Source organism: Corvus moneduloides, chromosome 2 (genome assembly GCF_009650955.1).
Source record: "Corvus moneduloides isolate bCorMon1 chromosome 2, bCorMon1.pri, whole genome shotgun sequence".
Lineage (NCBI taxonomy): Eukaryota > Metazoa > Chordata > Aves > Passeriformes > Corvidae > Corvus > Corvus moneduloides.
The window spans coordinates 21798363-21820161 of record NC_045477.1 but is presented as its reverse complement, the minus strand read 5'-3'; the positions used below and the strand labels follow the sequence as shown (position 1 = coordinate 21820161).

The window sequence follows — 21799 nt, the reverse complement described above, 5'->3', positions numbered from 1 at the left end:
ATTAGCAATTATCAAATGTACTATGAGACTTCATAGCAGAATATGCCACTTGAGATTTCATGAAACTATCACTACAAGACAGAACCCAATACATTGCTCTCTTTAGTAAATTCTACACAGTTCATCTTGATCACATGCTTTATAAATGCAATTTCTGTGGATTGCAACTATCTTTCATCTAATTAATATTAATCTTCATATTAGAAGCTCTGGAGTTCACTGGCCAGAGCAAATAGAAGCCGGAAATTACGCTCTGTCAAAATGCTTTCAAACAAGTTACCCAGGTTAAAAGTTACCAAGTTAACAATCAAGTTGCCAACGTTAAAAGGTACAGAAGCTTCATCCTTACAACTAAAAATAGGTAACTGAACAAAACAGGTTAAAAATAAAGCACTCAACAATTAAAAAACTCCACAAAATAAAGCAGACTATAAAGCAGTGGGAAAGGTTGAAGGGAATACTGTTTAAAGAACATAGAATTTTAGGGACTAAAAGAAAATTTTGCCTTTTCTTCAGGTGCTGGAAGAGAAATTTCCTTAAACCACTTTTTTTGGTGCTTTAGGTCAGTTTTCAAGCATGAAGCAAGCTGTAGGCTACTCAAGCATTTAGTTCATCTCCTAAAAGACCTTCTTAGTAATAGTCCATCCTGTTGACATAACACCCGGAGACATGAAATCAATAAAAGTGTTCCCAGATAATGACACAACTTCAATATTGCTGAGTTTAACGTAATGGTTCTTAAGGCTGATATGTCTCATGCCAGCTGCTGTAAAAAAGCCAAATTAATACCCTTTTGTATTTGTTCCCCTTCCTCACTCAAGGGTTTTGTAAAATTTTTGTTGCAGACTCTGGAGCTGTGGAGTGTCTGAGTCTGCTAAATACATTTCCCCAAGCCCAAGAGACTCCTTGAACAGTACCTGCTGTGGGCAAGACTAACACAAAGAGCTACATGTAACTACACCCTAGGAGATCAAGAAATTCTGTAAATACTTTTCCAGACCAGAGAACTGAAACGCACAACTAAGTCACATTTCTAAACTATGAATCCATCAGATAGCTCAGCAATTCTGAATCCCAAAGGGATCAAAGTTTTACGAGTTACATTACATCCCTAGGAATCCGCAATCTAAAACAGCTTGTATAGGATACATTTGCCTCTGCATTATTTCAACACGTACTCCTTGAACAGGTACCAAAATCACCAATAACTTGAAGCACTGTGCTTTTAACAGGAGCTATTGTATAGCTACTGAAATCACAGAGAATAAGAAAAGCCTTTTTGAATGTATTTCTTACCAGGAACCCTAAGGGGGGAATTTATCAAGACAGAAAAGATGTCTGTTATTACACAGATTTTGTAACATAAATGCAGCATCTAGAGACCCAAAGAAGGGCCTCTGGGCCCAAGAGCATGTTTGTATTTTACTCTGTTAATGCAGGCAGCCCAACAAAAAAATACTTTCTCTCCTTGCAAATTTTGCCTTCTTTAGCATCCATACTCATTCTTCTAGAGCCTTAGTCCCTTTCAGAAAAGCTCTTTAACAGCTCTGTTTTCACTGGGTTAATCAGTAGGAGGCAAGAGAAGCCTGTTCAACAGAATTATAACAATGAAATGTAGGCTTCATGATAAATTTTAATTCTGGATTCTCTCTACTTAACCACCAAAAAAGAAAAAAAGCATGACAACTTTGTACTCCTCTTTGCATAGCATCAATGGCACCAATGAGCCTTCTTCCAGTTCCGATGCTGCATTCAAGTCCGCATTCACCTAAGCGTGTGCCTGACAGCCTTGTGCTCCCAAAGCAGTCAATGGCCTCAGGAGGCTCCTGTAAACTTGCAACCTGCAAGAAACGCACTGAATGCCAAGTCCTTCTACCTGTGTGCTGGGCTTTGCTCTCCAAGCCATTGGTGGAATGGCATCACCCAGCAACAAGTGCAGGAACAACACACATGAGGGGAAAAGCGTAACGAAAGAGACAGTGAATGATATGGTAGAGCTGAAAGAGCCTGCAATAACTTGATCTACTTTTTCACCTCATATCATCAAAGATGATTTTAAAAGAAACATCCTCCACTGGCACCATGGTCAATTCATGGCAGTGTGAAAAGTTGAGTCAACAAACCTGTGCAGTTTTTATTCAAACAAGAATTATATTGCTCTGAAAGGGAGTTGATCACTTTGAATAAAATGACTGAACTCACAGTTTAGATTAATACATAAAAAAGAGACAGGGATTCATGTGGAGTCAGACTTGAAGCTCAAAATGTTTCAGCCACACCACTTCCCTGAAGTTCTACAAAAAGAATCTTGCTTTGACCAAATTCAAAGGAAATGGATGAAGTAGTACATAGTGTCACTTTTTCTTATTTTCTAATGACTAAAGACAGATATTTAAAATATGTTCTACATTCAAGCATGTTCACAGGCATGAAACTTAGCACCTTCCAAGGTCCTAAGTCTTCACAGGATTACAACTCACTTTTGCTATTGCATTAATAGTGAAACGGCTGTCGTGCCTCCAGAAATAGCCCAGCTAGACAGGCATATTGTGGGTGGGGGTAGGTTTATAAAAAAATCTCACTGCAGAACTCATCACAAACAAAACAAACCTCCAATCCCAAACTTCTTCTTAAAATACACTCTTATACAGAGCTTTCATGAACTAAGTAACATTACCTCATTTCATCATGGAGAAAAGATTACTTGGCTATGTATGGTTTATACACAGTAGGGGAAGGCATACAAATTAAATTCTATTCATGTTTGTTCATGGTAAACTCTGCCATGCAAAAAAAAAAAAAGACTTTTCATAAAAAATTACCTCCATCCCATAAACAAAATGAAACCACCTCACAAGCAGATACGAAGCACTTGCAAGTTCTCCTTAGAAGCTATTAGTAGTTGAGAGGTGCAGTCATCAACTTCCCAATACAGCGCCCAACATAAAGGGATCTAATTATCCTTAATATTTGGCTAGGAATTTTATTTGTGTCTGCCAGAAAAAAGGGAGAATAATGGAATCTGCAAACAATAGGAAAGTTTGAAAAAATATTTCCTCCTGCTGCCAAAAAAAATTAAAACCACAAAGTAATGAAGATATGAATCTCTTTCCACCCATGGTCCCTAGGAAAAGACACATGAATCTGAAGAATGTTGTCTTTAGAACTTTCCCCTGCTTCTCCTCCTTGCCTTCCACACGCATTTATCAGTTGTCAGTACATTTCAGACGGTAAATAAGCCATAATAACCTCCATATTTCTTTTTGCAATATTCAGAAATTAATCTGTACATTTGGATATGAAACCCTAAAACACTTTATTGGTGAAATCAAAGAGATCATCAAGCAGGAGAAATAATAAAGATAAATTAGAAAAATTTTGAAGGACACTATTAATCTGAGAAATAATTAGAGTGAGTCTTCGTCCACTGAGTAATGTCCAAACTCCCACAGATTTCAGAGACAAGGCTGAGCACACAGTGGAGAAAAATCCTTGAAGTCACACGAGTTATTAAAATGTTAAATATCAGATCAGATTTATGAAAGGCAATAAAATTCAGCTTGTCAATTCTGCATATGTTTCATTTCTCCAGGTATCACATGCAAAACTAAGCAGACTACCTCCAAAAAAGCGAACAGTTTTAAGTAATGTAAAATAATAATAAAATCTTTGACAGTGTTTGTACTTCAGTAGACGTTTATTTTTGGAATATGAAAGTAACCTAAAGATTTAGACCCCAGGGAGAATTTCAAAAGCCCAAGCTTCAACAATATCTACATGAAGTAAATGTGACCAAGAGCCTGATTCAGCCAAGCATTTCAATATATCATTAAAATCAGAGTTCTGCTGAAGTCCTTTCCTTTTTCAACAAAAATACACAGGGCTATGTTTTAAGTGCTTTGTTGAACTGAGGCCCAAGTTCTAATTTCCTTTATTTATCTTAGATACAAAATGGCCAAAGGAAGGGGTCAAATGCTGCAATAGATAGGTTATGGGTTTAAGGACACTGGAACTGCTGCTATGAAATGCCATGGGAAGAAAAAGGAAAAAGAAGTAGTTTAACGATGGAAGTAATGGGAGGAATTCAGATAGTTTCAGATAAAGTCTAAACAACTGCCTCAAAGTCTTTTAGCTTATTTTATCTCCTCCTTGCCTCATGTAATCTTCCATCTCTCCAGCTTCTTTCTTTTTTAAGTAAATTCCTGAAAGAATGTGGGCACAAATAACAATACAAAACGATAAGCAGAGACTAGACAAAAGTCACTGCAAACAGCTGCACAGAGCAGCCCTACATTTACAGAAGATGCACCAAATGATTTAGTAAGATTTTCTTTTGGTCTCCAATTTCTACAAATCCACAGTTCCTTCTGCCGTCACAATACTTGCAAATGCACCAATTCTGTGCAAAACGATACGTGGTAACTAAGGAACCAGAAGTCATTTTCAGGGAGGAATGGAGAATAAGACAGACATAGCTGCCTGCCTAAAGGCTTTTTTGTTTTTCTCTTTGGTGTAGTTCATCAGTGCCAGGATTCCACCTACAGATACTGAAAGAAACTGTAAAAAAGCAGTAAAGGAAGGTTTCTTTTAACTCAATTCATTGCCTCAGATAAAAATAAGCTTTTCATGTTATAGTAGTCCAGAACTTGGAATTTTTAATAATATAGTTCCTTAACAGGGCTTGGAATAGCACTGTACTCTATGATTTAAATCACGACAACATGAGAGAAGGAAGTCAGGTCATTACACACTCAGCTGATGCTCTTCGATAAAGCTGGCTTGCAGAAGGTCACAGATGTGCACTTTTGTATTGCAGAGAAGAATTAATTAAGAAACTAGAAGTTTGTTTTTTGGCCATCCCCAGATGTAAACACAGACTTATAAACAGAAGGACTTGCATTCTCTATTCTCTGCTCCCAGACTACCAATAAAGTTAACACCAGCACTATTTGAGCTGTATTCCTTGCAACTCCAGAACAGAACTAGATTGTGAGGATGATTTTTTGATTACCAGCTTTTGAGAAGTCCTCTTCTTCAAAGCTGCTTATGGCCTAAAACAACTGTTTCATGTGGGAGAACAAAAATGCAGGCAATTTTCATATAGTCTACAGAAACAGGGTGTGTGCAGGTGAAGGGAAAGTTGCAGAAAAACAAAACAATTGCAAAGAGAAGGAAAGAAAAAAAACCAAACCCCAGGACAGAAACAGTAGTTCTCACCCCTAAGGATTTATATGCTTGCATACACACATGCATATGTAAAAACGAATGCATTCACATTTAACTCCTACCTACCTTCCAGTGATTAACTTCCCTGACTCCCCCTGCTAATCAGAACTGGATACAGCAGTACCTCCACAGCCTGCTCTAAGACAGCACCTTGCACCTGCAGTTGTCCTGTCATTTTAAACAGAGTCCCAGCAGAAAGGCTGAGTCTGTAGCAGAAGATATTCCCCACATCAAGGTCACCTGGATGAGCTTGTGCTTCAAATGATCCATATTGGCATAATACTTTTGAGAAAAACTAGACAAACTGTTAGCTTCCAAAAACATTAGCCAAGCCACTGAATAGGTCAATATCAGCTAAAGAACAGGTTATTATGTTTTTGTTTGGATTTGATTATTAAATCTCCCTAGAATAGCAAATGAAATATTATCCTGGTCTGTCCATTGGTATATTCAAATAAGATGCTTTCTATCTCCAAAACCATTTGGGAAGGGCTAGTATTAAATAATTTGAAAGTTTTCTGATGAGGCACCCAAGTCTGAACTTTCTCAGAAACTGACAGAGAGGACACAGCAGGATCACCCATACAAATAAGCAGCACAGCTCTGAGGAAGTCTTTACTCAGTAACAATGCAAGGAGTTGCTTAGAATTATCCAACTAAAGAATAAGTACCTTTTTCAGGCTATACTTAGGGTAAATGTATGCAAGATAGCTAGAAAATGTCTGTCTTGTAAATGAAATGCAAATATCTTAATCACCATTTGTCTTCATACCTACAGACAACACCCCCAAATAAGTAACTTGCCTTATGTTAGCATTATGTTCAATATGACAAAACACACTAAAAGCAGGCAGAGAACAGCTTCAGCTATAGAGATGAAGACTAAAATTCGAATGCTGCAAATTAATTGTGGATGCACCTACTTTAACACCCTACACTTTAATAGCCTTTCAACGGTCTAATTTACCCATCAACATAAAAGGAGTTTATTTCACTGACTCCCGTTAACCCTTAGTGGATTTTCAGTAACGAATTTTATGCCTATTTCCAGTATTTCTTCTTTCTGTCCTCAATGTTTATTCAGGGTGTACAGTAAAGAATGGGGAATACAAGAGATACATTTTAAGTTCTTCAATCTAAATCTTACTTTTTGGCTTTCTGCCTCTTTCCTAAATATTAAAACAAACGACTCATTTCTTTAAGACCTTCTTACTAAAAATAGTTGGTTGGACTGCTTAATTGTGTTAGCTGAAACACAAACATACGAAAAAGGAAAGGGGTTGGTAGAAAAAACATTGAAGAGAAAAAAAAAAAAATCAGATTTCATCTGGCCTTCCCATCATCACTTAAGAGAATTGTTTAGTAGTTACATCATCAGGAAATAAAATACTATCCTCCAAGGACCCCGACTCTTTACAGAAGGAAAAAAAAAAGGAAGGCTCAAAGTTCATATCCCACTCAGAGGAGTTCGGCTAAAGTCACATTTTCTGTCATATTGGAGAAAAAAAAAAAAAAAAAGGAAAGGAAAACATTAAAAGGTCCCTTAGAACAACTAATTAAAAAGGTTACTTGGAATTCAGTTTTTCCGTTTTCAAACTCCAGGCTGCGGGACTAAGTGGAAAACATTGTACCTATTCAGTAACAACTTCTAACGACTTCATTATCAGTGCTAGAGGGGAACTGCCCTAACCCAAACCTTCCGCACATTCTTCTTGGCCCTGAGCTGGTGGACGAACGCAGCGTTTCACACAGCGCTGGGCTCGGCCGGAGCCAGCACCCGGGGCCGAGCCCAGGGCGGGCAGAGCTACCCAGAGGGGAACGAGCTGCCCAGAGTGGGACGAGCCGAGCTGCCCAGAGGGGAACAAGCCGAGCTGCCCAAAGGGGGACGGGACGAGCTGCCCAGGGCAGCCGAGGTCTCCAGCGCCGAGCCGCCCAGGCTGCGGCCGCCGGCGGAGAGCACCGGGCAGCCCGGCGGGGCTGCACCGCGCCTTATATGGCAAGGCGCTGACGTAATGCTGCATAGGCTCGGGCGGCCGCGCGCCCATCCCTCATTGTTTAGCGGGAGCGCTGGAATGCTCGCAGCCCCGATGCCACCGCGCAGCGCCCGCGCCGTGCAGCACCAGCTCACCCGGGAGTGCTATAGCCCGCCAGCGCAAGGTAAGGCAGAGGGTGGGACGCAAGCTTCTTCTGGCAAGCACTGGAGCTTCTGGCTTTTTCCTATCGAGATACTTTTTTTTTTTAAAAAGTCACTTCCAAAAAAAAAAAAAAAGAGGGATGAGGACTGAGAAACAATGAAATACCCCAAAATAGCACCAGGAGATCTAGAAGATGTCTGGTTAGTCATATATAGGGTGACTATTTCAAGCGTTAAAAACTGCCTTTAAAACAATTCCTACAGAGGCAACAGATGAGGAATTAACGTAACATTAAAGAAAAGGAGAGAGTTATGAATTACACACACTTTCCAAATGGTCGGATAAAATCATAACTGCATTTAAAGCTGTGGAAGGAGTCCAACAGTATTGTAATATATTAGGTAGAGCTACTGCCTCTCTTTCTGCTGTATTTACATGCATATGCTATGCATTAGTCGACATGTACGCACACGTCTCTAAGCATTTACTATACTTTTGAACAACTTCTCCAGTAGTTTACAGAGCGATGCGTAAATTGCCACAAACATTACTTTGCAATAAGATTATGCTATGTCTGAAAGAGAGAATTGCAACTAGTTTAATTACTAACAAACTTTTCAACTCCTACACACTGCTTCCCTCTTCTGTGTCTTGCGTGCAAGTGTCAAATCACAAGAGGGCAGAACTGTCAGATTTTGATGAAAAAAACTTTAAATCCTGGTCTAACACACAATGATTGTGAGAATCAGAAAACACACTGCTCTCTTCAAGGCTTATTCTGCAAGATGCTCAACAGTATTGCAGTTATTAACTCCAGAAAACAGGGAGTGAAAAACAGCTCTGACAAGGCACAAAGCACCTTGAAAGATTAGACTTCAGTGTGTTTGTAACTCACACCTGCTTAGTATGCAAAATTACACTGTCCTCTCCGTTAATTAAGGGCCAAACCCTGTCAAATCCTTGTTTATAGGAACTGCAATTAAGTCAATTGTACTGTCCTACTTGCAAATTGGAACTACTGAGCACTGCTCTTCAGAGTCCTCTGTGTAATTTAAAATGTTAGAAAAGTTAGACCTTAAGACCTTTAAACTCGAACTCTTCTTACAGGTAAAACACGTTTTTGTGGTATGTTTTCCTTTTCCTTAATACAAAATTAAATCAGCATGAAATTTTAGGAGAGAAGTAAGGGTTCCTCTTCCCTTTATTTGATGTTTTAAATCCTGCAAAATCCTTGTTCAGGTATATATTTAGGAAAAATCAAAGCTGATAAAAACATATGCATTGTTAAGTATCATGCATACAGGGATTTAGAGGCTGAGCCAAAATATAATGTGTGAACTTTTTCATAACTTCTTTTGGCTTTAAACATGGAGAAAATACGAAGCAGTTATTTTCAACATGCTTCTAAAAATGTTAATATAAAGAGACATTTCATTTCAAAGGTAACTCAAGTACTTGCATATTATGAACCTTGGCAATTAGATAAAAGTCACATCCATGTTTCCAACATAATCTCTTCTGTAACAAGCAAAATTTATACCTCTGTTGATGAGAGAATCAGGGAAGAGGGCACTGTATGGTATATATAGACTGAAAAGAATCCTAGCAACCAGAACAAATGCAATTTCATAGTAGAAAAACAATACCCCATATCAGTATCCTGAGCCCCTTCTTCTCGCTATTCTGTCATATCTGCAGAGTCCTGGCAGTTTTAAAATGATTACTTAGTCTTCTAAATATCCAGTGTCAAGTTATGAAGTAAAAATCTTAGCTGCGTTATGAACAGATGCTTTAGGAACCAAAGTTAAGTAACAGCCCTCAAAAGGTGTCTAAGTAGAAAGGATAAACTGAAGAAGTCGAAAGACTACAATATGACAAAGAATATTAACAGGAATGCTACATATGCAATATATTCAGTAAAAGCAGTAAGCAGAAAAAGAAGAAAGTCTCCCCATAGGTAAGAGACAATTTCAGCTGCTCCAAATCCAACAAAGAAGGGTAACTTCTATCACTGATTACTGCTTTAGCAGTATCTAAAGTACCATCTGTACTGTGAATACTGCTAGCCTAATACAAATCATAGCATCTATGAAAAGTCAGAACTATATTTCTCATAGTCTGTCTTCCTTAGATTAAAAGGAAAAAAAACCCCACACTCTTCACTTAATACTTACAGGACCAATTTTGCTCTCATTTATACTGGTAAAACTCCAAAATAATTAGACGGAGGTGTAATGATTACGCCTCTCTCACTGCTGTTTTTCCCCCCCACCACCTCTGTATTATACTCCTTTGTTATATCAGATTTCTTAACACGTATTGGGTATTAACTGATAGGTATTCTTAATTTTAAGTGATTAAAACACTAGCATCATTTAAAGGAGACAGTGAAAGAAAATATCACGTAACTCAGTTTTAAACAATTGTATTTCTTCATCTAAATTTCTTTTTATAGTAATTTTTCACAACATCTAATGTGAAAACATTTTAAGAACAAATATACCCTCCAGAAATGAAAGTCAACTTCCTATCAAACTGCATTGACCCTTTGTTCCTTTCCCGTCACTTCCCCTTCCTCCACTGACAAACCTGCTGACAGCACTTTTTAGAGATTTTACCTAGAAGACAAGGGATCTAACTTAAACTTAGTTTCTGTTCCTCATCACTATTAGTAAAATCAAATTATTTCTTGATTTGTGCTGAGCAACATCATTTTCATAGTATTTACCTAATACTACAATGAATTACCAAATTTACCCTTGTCATAGGATTAAAAAAAAAAAGCCTGGTTTTACTCCCAGTGAGTTTCCCCGCTGTGGCAGATCTTAAAAGACTTCTTCAGGAAAAATTCTTTACCACACGTAGTTTAGCATGGGCAAGTAAACAACTCCAGCTCCTCTGGACCTTTCCTACAAGCAGCTGTTCTCAAATCCTGGGTGTGGTACTACCTGAATACAGTTCATTAAAAAAAGCAATTAAAATATTTAAGTCAGAGAATCCTAAGGAGTTTACAATGTAGGAAAACATATCTTTAAAAACCATTGTACAAAACTGTAATTCTGTCTCATTAACAGTTTCCCTCAACACTTTATCTTGTCACCAAGCTGATTTGAACTTAGAAATTATGTCTTATCAATAATTTTTAATTGCTTAGGGTTTTTCTTTCATACTGAATGGATTCTGCCATGGCACCTTTAGGGTTTAGGTTGAGCTTTCTGATGTAGTTGAAACCTTGATTAGTTCAACCATTCACTAAACTGTATTACTCGGCTCCAAGAAGGTAAAAATTGCTGCTGAAAAATCCTAAATATAGTGCCCAGTCTTGTGATGTAAGTGAAGTAATGGACAGTTTGACTCTTAACACCTCTCAGTACATTATGCTGATTTTGAGGTTTGCTGTGTTTTCTGGCAGCAAGACAAAAATCACTTTGATTGCATGTCCAGTGCACCATGTGGTTCCTGAAGTTCTGTAGCTGCACTCACACCGATGCACCAATGGAGCACTCTCAGGCAGTTAAAGCTCACTTCTCCAGAGTGTTCACAATTTCTAGCAGTATTTGAAGATTTTCTGAGGCAGTGTGTGGCTGCCAGTTAAAAACAGTACAAAAAACACCTCCCAAAGCAACTGCTCCTCACCAGAGCTGATGTGACTGTGAAGAGGTGAATGCTCATGCAAACAGTGAATGTTGGCTGAACACGCAGCAACATCATTGTATAACCCTCCTTTAACAGCAGTATGGAAATATTGGGGGTGAAAGTTCAACCCAACCTTGCTAGGTAACATTTCCACACAACTCAAAACCATAACCTTGCACATTCAAGCTGATAAATGCACGTACTTTCTGCCTGTTGCAAAAGTCACCCCTGCTGCTGCAGCTCATGGTGCAGGTGACGATGACGTAACACAGCTGCTTGGCTTCAGCCTCAGGCTGGGCAGGTGACCACCAGAGACTGGCTGCTGAAGCAGAGCAGCAGAACTTGAGCCATTCTGCTTCACGCTGCATGCTCAAAGAAGCTGAGCAACCAGAGCCCACAACCACTTAACTGCTCATGCCCAAACTTCCCAAACCTTTATAGACGTATGTCAGGTAGGGTACACAAAGCTCTAGTGAACGTGACTGAAAACGTGGATGGGAAAAAACCCACTCTTGACAAGAAATACACTCATTTGCATACATGTCAGGGATGTGAAACAATACCTCAGACTTCATTATCCTTTATAGATTTCCACAGGCCTGGGAAGGAACACAACAATTGCACTTAAGTGATGCATAGAGTTCTTAAAAGCTGTCTTAAACCTAATACGCAAAGCATTTTCTTTCAAATTCATTGCAGTTGCAGACAGCTGATTTAAAACTTTGTCTTTTTTTTTATTAGAGACACAAAGCTTATCTAGTGTTTGCATAGCAACTATCGTGATGACAGAGTAAGAGAATGAGGAAAAATTTTTAGAAATGAAGCAGCATGATGCTACTACCATAAAAAAACCACATAAAACTGGCTGCTTAAAAATGGAAAGTAATACACTCATAAAACATTTTAATTACACATTGAATTCTAGCACATGGCCAAAACTATCCAAGAGTTAAGTTTAAGCTGACTGAATTCTGTCAACTTTCAATGGATTTAATATTTTTTTTTGTACAATTTCTACAGCTTTCAGTCATTAAGTCTAATTATGAAGAAAATTAGGGAATTTTATCACATGTAAGTTTGGCCTACCTGAAACTAATGTCACCCATCACATTCCCAAACATGATTCTATTCTACTTAGCCACAAACAGGTTTCTGAGAAGAAGCCTAATAAATTTCACAGTTGTTTTTGTTTTCTACTTCAAAATGCTACTCCCTGGTCAAGCACATTCTACATCTCAGTAGAGCCATTCTGTTACAGATCCATACCAAGAAAAAGGAAAGTGATTTATATTGGTTACTTGAACCTGAGGGTGTAACAACTCCACGTTTGAGGCAGCCAATCCTAATCTAAATATTTGAAATCCAGTATTGAACACACTAACTTGGATGTAGGGAGGTGTTAAAAAAAAAAGCAATGCTCAAGTGTTAATGCTTAAAGCTGAAACATTTTTCTTAACTTGCAAAATACTACTATATACTCTTTCATATAAAGAGAAGAGTCTTTTAACTAGCAGCCCATTATCGTTCCCAAACTAAATACTGAATTGCCTTACATGAAAAGGCCACCATGAACCTTGGCAGCCCTAAAACCTCTACAATCTGTGTTTCTGAAGACTTACCTAATATATAAGTCGGCATGTCCATTTGTATGCATATGAGTAAGCAGAGCAGGGCGATAAAAGCCTCTGCAGCAAAGTCAGCAAGTACAGCTTCACTACAGGCCAATTCCAGATGACAAATAGCTGCCTACGAGGGCGGTGCAGGGACGACACCAACCGGTGCAGAACACTTGGGCTTGTGCTGGGAGATGTACACATTGGTTCCCTTTTGGGAAAGCAGCAGACAACAGCTGACAGGAATAGTCAAGCTTACATACTTTGCTAACCCATATAAAGGAGAAGGGAGGAAAATGTAACCTGGTATACAAAGGAGCAGCCACTTTGGAAAGGGTCTGCTTGTCCCTGCTTTGTTCCCACCCACCACTTTGAGCTCTATAGGATTACTGTCATCTCAGTAGATAGCAAAGTTTCCCTATTTCAATCAGGATTAACCGGGTGTGAAGAATCAGAAATTGACACTGGTAACCTTTTTTAACTTATAAATGACACACTCCTATATCTAGATTAAAGCAGTTAACTAAACAACTTGCAAGTTCTGTCTAGAGATAACTCTTTTATTTTCAGCATTTGAAGCCACATTATAAATTAATGATAAAAGCTAAAATGTATTATATCAGAAACATACTGTACATGAAAGCATGCTACAGCTCCTTCATTTTCAGTGACATCTGAAACAAGAAACTATAACCTGAATAGCACAGACCATCAGCCAAGAAGCAAGAAAAGAGATCAAGTAGGGCATGTAGCGAAACATCACATAACGATACTGAGTTGTAAATCAACTTGGGGTACATTAACAAGGCACAGAATGTTCAACTGAATTCACAGTTCCTTAAAGAACAAGGAACACAAAGTCTTCATATGAAGGGACAAGGGAAGCATATATACATGTAACCCTCCTCTTTCCTGAAAGAGCCTTTTCGTAAGACAGTTTCTGAAAGGCAAAAGAACACTGGAAAACAACTAAAGACGGAAAAAGTAAGTATCTCTCTTGGCTTTAGGAAGACTGCTCAGACCAATTTTAGAAGAGTTTAAGAAATCATTGATCACATAAATGCTAGAACTAGTTAAATCCACTTTTTTCATCCCAACCCAAATGTAGGGTTTTTTCCCTAGGAAATAGCAAAGCATTTATTTTACAAAGCAATCAAGTTACTCCAGCTGCTGAACACACACGCAAGTAGCTAAAAAAACCAAAACACCACAACCACCCTAAACACTGTTATTGGCATTCTGAGTGGACATACAACAAAAGGATCAAATTTCTTTTACTCTCAAGCAGGGTATTTGATCTTCAACACAGTGAACAACCAAGGCTGCACAAAAATGGAAAAATCTTACTTTAACACATCATAATCAACAGACCTGAGAGAACAAGATGTTCTTCAGTTAAACAATTCATCACAGGTGAAGAAGCTACTTAAACTATCATTTGCTATTGAACTATGTGAATTAAATCTGTGAAGTAAACCTTGGTTAGAACTATAACCATTAAAAAAATTCTCAAGCGTATCATCTTTAGGTCTCCAATGGAGCTTCCTGTCCTGTAGTCTAAAACAATGTGTTAGTCCTCTTCGAAGAGGATCAGTTTGGAGAAACCACGTAAACTCAAATGCTGAACAAGAGCACCTTTGCTCAGGATTAACATGTTTTAGACAAAACATGCATTGACTTTGCACCTTTAGATAATTCACCAAGTGCTCCCAGGTCTGTGTGGCCAGAGGCCTACAGGGAGAAGAGAAAATACAACTTCCAAACATTTAGCAGGTTTAGAACAGATAGCAAGAAAATCAATTATCTCCCAGGTCACTAAGTCACCAGAGCTATAGAAGTTCAATACCTAGAACTGTACCCAGAAGCAATTTGTAATGCATCAGAAATAGTTCCCATGCAATTTCCAAAGGTCACGGAGTGCAAACCAGGAAACTAGCAGGAGTCTTTATCACTTGTAGCTTCAAAGCCAAGTTTAGCCAGTTAACCCTGCCACAGTGCATTGCTACCATCTCTCTCACCTGTATCTCCAAAATGAAGTGCTGGCCAAGTCTTAGAGAAAATGGACACCCTCACATTATCAGGTCTATGGGGAAAAGGTGCATGTTTAGCTTCAAAATGAAACTTCAAAATGAAAAAAAATTTAATATTAACACTGTTGCTGTTAACATTATTACTTACAGTCTTGGCTACCAGAAAAAGTTGCAACTTTTTAGCAAACCTGATAAAAGCCTCAACTGCAATGGCTTCATGCAACCTAGCATCAAGGAGAATTTAAATACTTCAAGCTAAATTTGTAGTAACAATTAAGATTTATGTTTTCTGACAAAAAAGAAGGAACGGGGTGCCACCCAAGCCCAGTTTCAAACACTCACAGTTTATTAAAAACATACACAGAGCTACTTAAGGAAATAAGCACACCAGAAAAAGGGCTTACTTTTGTCTTAGGTTGTATGTATATAATAAAGATTTTATGGATATTAACAGAACAGAACCCTCAAAAAGTCATGGAATTTGAATCCTCCTGCAAAGCAGTGACACCACCTGTATCATTTCTGAGGAATGTTTGTCTAATTGTTTATAACCAGGCCCATTCCTCCAAATAATGGCAAACTCTCAGTCTTCCCTGACAGTCCCATTCAGCACAAAAGTATCTTTATTTACCGTGTTTAATCTACGTGGTTTAAATCACAATTTCAGCACATAAATTATTGTCTTGTACACTGATCATGATGAGTGCATAATAAAGTTTGCAGAAAAGTTCCACTTGTCTAGAAGCAAGTGGCCACTGAGCAGCTTATCCAGGGCTGGCAGCATGAGTAGGATGCCTTCAGTTCAAAAGACTGAGTGTGCATGGCAGTATGGAAAGTTCTAAATTTTACCACTGCTGATGACTGATAATATAAGGCCATGGTTAGCATAAGAGATAGGCACTGTGCCTACTCTGCCCGTTGATGAAAATGCAGCCCCAAACATTTATTTTTATATAAAATGTGTGTTAAATTGTTTTAGAGAACATCCAGTTCCTGTAAATGTTATGGGAAAATGACATTTACGACTAACCAGTCTCCTCTGTGTAACATGATGTGTTATTGTTGGCTGAGTGCCATTTTCTGTCATACCAAAAATATTAACTAATTGAAGTTAAAAAAAAGTTTCTGTAAGTTGGTTCCTTGCACAATTATGCCCAATTCTGGTCAAAATAGCAGCACCAGCACTGCCTCAGGTGAATCAGATACTAGAACAGCACCTATTTTCCCATCTGCACCCCCCCTAAAAACATTCTATTAAAGAGGTCCACCTTAAACCTACACACTATGATGTTACATACAGAATAAATTTTTTAAAAAATCACAAGATTTATCTATAGAAATTGCTTAAAGAAAACTCAGACTGTTCTCTTAATATAAGACAGTATCATTAAATTGAAGTGTAAAAATATGGCATAAGGGTTACAAACTTACACTGAGCTGAAGCAACTGACTCCTTCAGAGAATCAGAACTTCTGCCAACTCCTCAATCAACTGAAGGATGCAGAGTAAATAGCCAAGACAAAAACCTCCAAATATTACTCTTCCATCAATAGTAAACACAGCATGGCAGTGATAGCAAAGAAGTATTTGCCTTACACAAACCAAACACACATGGCTGGGATCATCACTGCTAGTAGCAGCCTGACCAGAACTATCCACAATTTGGGCAAGCTGCACTCCCTTGTTTGTGCCTAATCTTTCCATGGGGAGTGGGGTGAAGACAGGCAGGGCTCCAAAAGACAGTTTTCAGGAGCTAAGCTAACTCCTGTAAGAGTTCTTCACTTGGTAAATCCTAGCAGGAGGCTGCAATGGTATGGATTCCTAGTACTGACACTCCGAACAGAAACTGCAAACCCATCCACCTGCCCACAGGGTGGATTAAGCCATGTCCTGTTCATCTCTGCAGTAGTGAGTGTTTTACAACACTGGTGATTTTAAAAACAGCTCAGTAACTGTGGTCAAGCAATAGTGTTCCATCAGGAATAATGCTTAAAGTATACACCTAAAACAAAATTCAGGTTCATAAAGACACATGATTTCTCCCATCAATTGAACTCGTTAGCATGTAACATCAAATATCAAATGCAATAATTTCAATGATGCTGTTGTTTAAAAATCACAAATTATAAAAAGCAGTAGCTGTGTTGGTTTATTTTGTGTAATTACTGCACTTAAAACCTATTTGGATTAATAATTCTCAAAATCTATTAGAGTAAGTTAACACTGCTTTTCCATTTTAATAAATCTGAGGATCAGGCACAAATTTCACTTGCTAAAGATGAAGACAAGACAGAAGCAGGACCTGGATTAGTAACTGAAAAGTTCTGCCTCAATCTTGTTGCTTTGACCCCTATACCACATCTCTTGTGGCTCATCTTTCCATTTCCTTCAGAAAGCTTTCCATCTGCAAAACTATAATTTGCTGGCTGACGTAAATTTGAAGAGTTCCAAATTCTGGTGTTCCATCTGAAATTACTGGCTTTATTTCTGATTTTACACGCAGTGTGGTGGGAGACACTGAGAGAGATAGGGGAGGAAGGGGAAGGTGATGAATATGCACTATGGTAACATAAAAAAAAAAAATCCTGAGTTACTAACTAACAAAACCCAAGTGCTATTCCCATGAGCTGGTTACCTTATTGAGGTATTTAGATTCAGAACAGAAGATAATTAAGTCATGCTGCATTCACAATCATAGGGCATTGAAATGCCAACAGTAATAGATACCTTCAAAGAATACCTGAAATAGCTGTTAAATCTAGAAAGAGGGGAGAAGAAAGCAGAGGGCATCTCAAAAGCGGTGATACATCAGAGTCCAGCTCACAATTCATTGTGCCATGTTTTCTAATAAGCTGAACGCTGGGACTCAGAGTTTTTAAGGCTAACTTCAAGTAAAGCTCATTAATATTGTGATCTTCTCAGGTTCGTGTTAATTTAAAATTTAAAAGGATAAGCAGTCAAGTCAAAAAACAAACGAAATCAAAAACCTGCCAACAATTTAATAGGACAGCATCTTCTTCACTCCCACCTGAAAATCCCACTCCCACCTCCCTATCATAATCTCAGGCTCTGCAGATGGCTGCCATTATAAGATTAGAAATGAACATCAGAATTAGTAATTACCACATTGACATTCAAATCTTTACTGCCACAGAAAGCATTAATGCTTTTTACACAAGACTGATGTTTTGATAGGTGACTTCCAAGAACATCTAGATACAGAAAGAATGTAATTCAAGATAGAAAATTTTTTTCTTAAACTGACATTTCATAATAAAACTGAATTTTAGTGCTGAAGCAAAATTACTCAAACTGGAAGTTAATCCAGTCTTAAATCTTAAATTGCCCAATATAAATTTGCTAAAAGTTTCTCACACCATTTACTGTCACCAAATTTACGCAGGATTTCATAACATTTATGAGTGCAAATATCCCTATATCACCAGTAAGAATTTTCATCAGCTTACTAGTTGTGAAATCATGGTCACAAACCTTAGTGTTCCAGAAGAATTGATTTTTAAAAGCATATACTATCTGCATATGTGTACTCAGCATCACAGCTAAATACATCTGGTTATCCATGTGAAATTTTGCCCGTTAACCCAGAACTGGCAATACCATTCATCTTCTATGACTTTTATTAAGACCTGTAAAGCAAGTCAGCATTTTAAGCATCAGATAAAACTGTAATTACTTTGTGACAGTCTATGGAGTAATAAGAACTCACACCCCTCTCATTAAAAGTTCTCATTTTATAAAATAAATTTCCTTATTGAGAAATTTGCCTTACACATTCTCTTGCAGTCGAGACACCCTTTGTGGAGGTTTGCATCCTAGCATAAACTAATTCTTTGAAATTTACAGATGCAAATTAATGTAATGGAAAACAAATTTTAAAATAAGTATTCACATTCTGTTGGGAAGTGCTGACTGATTCAGATAAAGCCAGCAGATTACACAACAGCTATGGTATGCTGTTGCTGCTGTAATTTCAAAGGCTTTTGACTTTCTTTATGACAGGGGAAAAAGAAGCATTAATAAAGATAATAGAGAGCCATAAAAAAAGCTTTTTTTATATGTCTTCATAAAAACTGCACATCAATAAATAGAACTGTAGGCAAAGGAAAAGAAAAAATTTTAAAAATGCATAGCCACCCCAAGACCAGAAATACTTTAACAAACCCAAATTTTGTTTCAATGAACTGTGGAAGGCACAGACTGGCTTTCTTACAAAAATAAATATTTAACTGCATTGGTGTCAAAAAATTACAACAACTTGTAAGATTTACCAGAAATGATGAAGCATGTTTCCTCTCTTATTAAAGGCCAGACCATGTCTTACTGCTAACTGGGAAGAGTGCCTCAAAGGAAGAGGCATGACTTCATCCACATTTAAAAGCTTTCAGCTTAAAGCTTGTATTTGCTTTGTACCAGGGAAATTCAAGCATATGTCCAAAAGCTTTGGAAGCAAGTCTCCCTTGTGTAATAATCTGTAGAACCTCTTGTAAGCCACGTCTTTCATCTGTGGAAGGGTGAAGAGCATGACCTTGTTAAAAATATATATCTTCATGATTAAAAAGAAAAAATCATGGAAATTAAAAACCACAGTCATTTCTGCAGAATGGTCTGATACAGATACTGACAATATATACGTTAAAAACTCCACAGCACTTCAGTGAGAGGAAAGACAAAAGCTGAACTTTACAAGCCATCATCTATTTCACTTGCATCCTTAGAAGACAGCCTTTTCTAAAATTACCACTACACCATTGCTTAAACAAACAAACAAACATCATTTTTATTCTTATTATTCAAAGAATAATGATTCATTCCAGAACAAAATAAAAAAAATTAAAGTACAAGAGTGTTGCAGTCTCAGTCTCCCATACTTTCGTTGGTTTCTGTGGAACTCAAAGAAAAAGTTGCCCCCTTAGAATCCTGTAAAAACATAAATTAGACAATATCCGTGTAAGAGAGGTCACCCCAGGAAAATGGAAAGTCCCTCTTAAAGACAAAATGTTATGACATGACACCAGGACAGTGAACTGTTATGGGAGTCCCCACATCTGGTAGAGAATACAGTCATGTTGCCAAATAAAATGTAGTGTAGCTGAAGCTATATGCACTTGGAAAAAATGAGGAAAACAAGACAACACAATTGAATGCAAGGCGTTAATACCAAGAAACTGTAGCCTGCATACTGAGGGAAGCAGCTACCATGAACAGAGGAAAGCTGAGAAATACAGTTTCTTCCAGGAAATAAAGGAGCAATTATCTGGTATTGCAAATAAGTACAATTTTAAGCCACAATAAAGCAATAATTTATAACAGAAGCTCCCAAGAAAAAGTAGTAAGACACTGCCCTGACTCTGTTTAACTACCTATCAGTCATGTTCATAAAAACAATTTCCAATGTCTGTTTTTGCTGGCTGCAATTCAGAAAGGGTTGTTGTAGTCCTGTGAAGTCAGCTGCTTAAAGTTGTGTGAAAGCTTTGTCTAAATGATACACCTGCCTTTGCCTAATACAGAATTACATGATCATGAAATTCAGCTGGCAATGAAAAGAATAAAAATATTTTATTGGATAGGGGAGCATCTGTTCTTTTTTTAAAATTATTATTTATTTAAGCTAACTTTTTTGACGTTTGCATATTTTCAGTGAAATTGCTCTGTCAAATACTCTGGGTACTGTTCTTCAGGCAGACAATATTTTGGATGAAGTTAACACAAAGTATGTTTACCCTGTCACTAAAGTCACTAAGTGCTATTATCAGTTAAAGCACTTCTTCAATTAAGCCAGCTGACTTCTTAATTCGAATAAAATACATAACCAAGAATTGACCTGCAGAAGTCAGGTTCCAAAAAAAAAGCTGACCAAAATTAAGCTAATTAATTTAAATTAATTAGCAAACAAATAAATAACACCAAAACCCCCAAACATTTTAGGGTTCTCTTCCATTCCTAAGTGCATATGTGCAGACATAGTCACTGTGACCTACTGAACCATGAAACAGGAACTCAGCAGCCAAGGAAAATCTGCAAATATTAACAGACTCCCAGCTGACTTCTTACAATATCAATTTTTACTCTATCCAAGAAATCACCATCTATTCAGCACTGTTAAGGGTATTTTCTATATAGGAATATACGACTAAACATACAGTTATCAAAAGCGTGTGAAAAAACATAATGACACAGTATCAAAAAATATACCATGCTTAATACATTCCTTTTTTCTTTCTGGAAACACATTAAAATCCTTTAACTCCCACTTGCTGTGCTATGCTCTTAACTTCAGTCAAGTGATTTTATAGAAATATTTTTAAAAAACAAAATAGTTCTCAGTCATTACAAATATTTGCTTGTGAGTCTGTCTGAATCTTAAAACTGTGTTTTATCTTTTGAATGAAGGAATCATTTCTAATTACACAAAGTCTTTTGGCATGACCAAAGAAACAGACTCTCTTGAAAATCCTTATACAACAATCCAAGTACCAGTAAAATGGGGACTTTTGTTCAAATAGCCCATGCAACACAGACTTGATCAGACTTGACTTGATTGCCAACTTATTTTATTTATTATTTATGCACAATTATCTTACTTGCATCACAAAATATTTATACAGCATCTCTATGAAAATTGCAATTGTTTGTTACTATTTGGCCTAAGAGCTTCTTTCCAAAGCAACTTAAGGGGCATGAGTTGCTGGATCATTACAGTTTCACTTGGCCAGAGAGATATCAACTAGCTAACATGGAAGTGTTGGGTAAGACACTGATTACCTAAGGTATTAATGACTACAGCTAAATTTGCCTTACAAAAATAAATTACGGTGAAGAAAGCTAAAATAAATCAAATGCTAGTAAGTCTAAGTAACTACATTAATATGTCTTAACTTCATGAACACACAAAACCTGAGTTCATTCCAAATGAAATTGTTAGTTGTGCTTCTGTTATGGTTTTATAGCTATGGCAACGGTAAATCATCAATTGAACTTCACTACTAAAGCATTTAGAGACAAGGGTGGGGAGGGAAAAAAGATTTTTACACTAAAAAGAATTAGAACTGAAAGTAGCACTGAAAAGTGGACAAAAGTTTATATACCATGAACACAGTAAAAAGCTGCCTTTGAGATGGTAGAGTCCTCCCCCCATTTA

The 21799-nt window shown here is 37.5% G+C and overlaps 2 protein-coding genes across 6 annotated transcripts in view; one reads left to right on the top strand and one right to left on the bottom strand.

Annotated features, from left to right (window-relative positions):
• The window catches only part of CMSS1 (cms1 ribosomal small subunit homolog), a 225558-nt gene that overhangs the window by 179764 nt on the left and 23995 nt on the right, over positions 1–21799 (bottom strand). The window lies entirely within an intron of this gene.
• The window catches only part of FILIP1L (filamin A interacting protein 1 like), a 189419-nt gene that overhangs the window by 146283 nt on the left and 21337 nt on the right, over positions 1–21799 (top strand). The window contains exon 1 of one of the 5 annotated variants that reach the window (XM_032098417.1): positions 7259–7383. The exons of the other annotated variants lie outside the window; for them this stretch is intronic. The gene's annotated coding sequence lies outside the window, so the exon portion shown is untranslated. Of the gene's footprint in view, positions 1–7258; positions 7384–21799 lie in introns of those variants that run through there. 5 annotated transcript variants of the gene reach the window in all.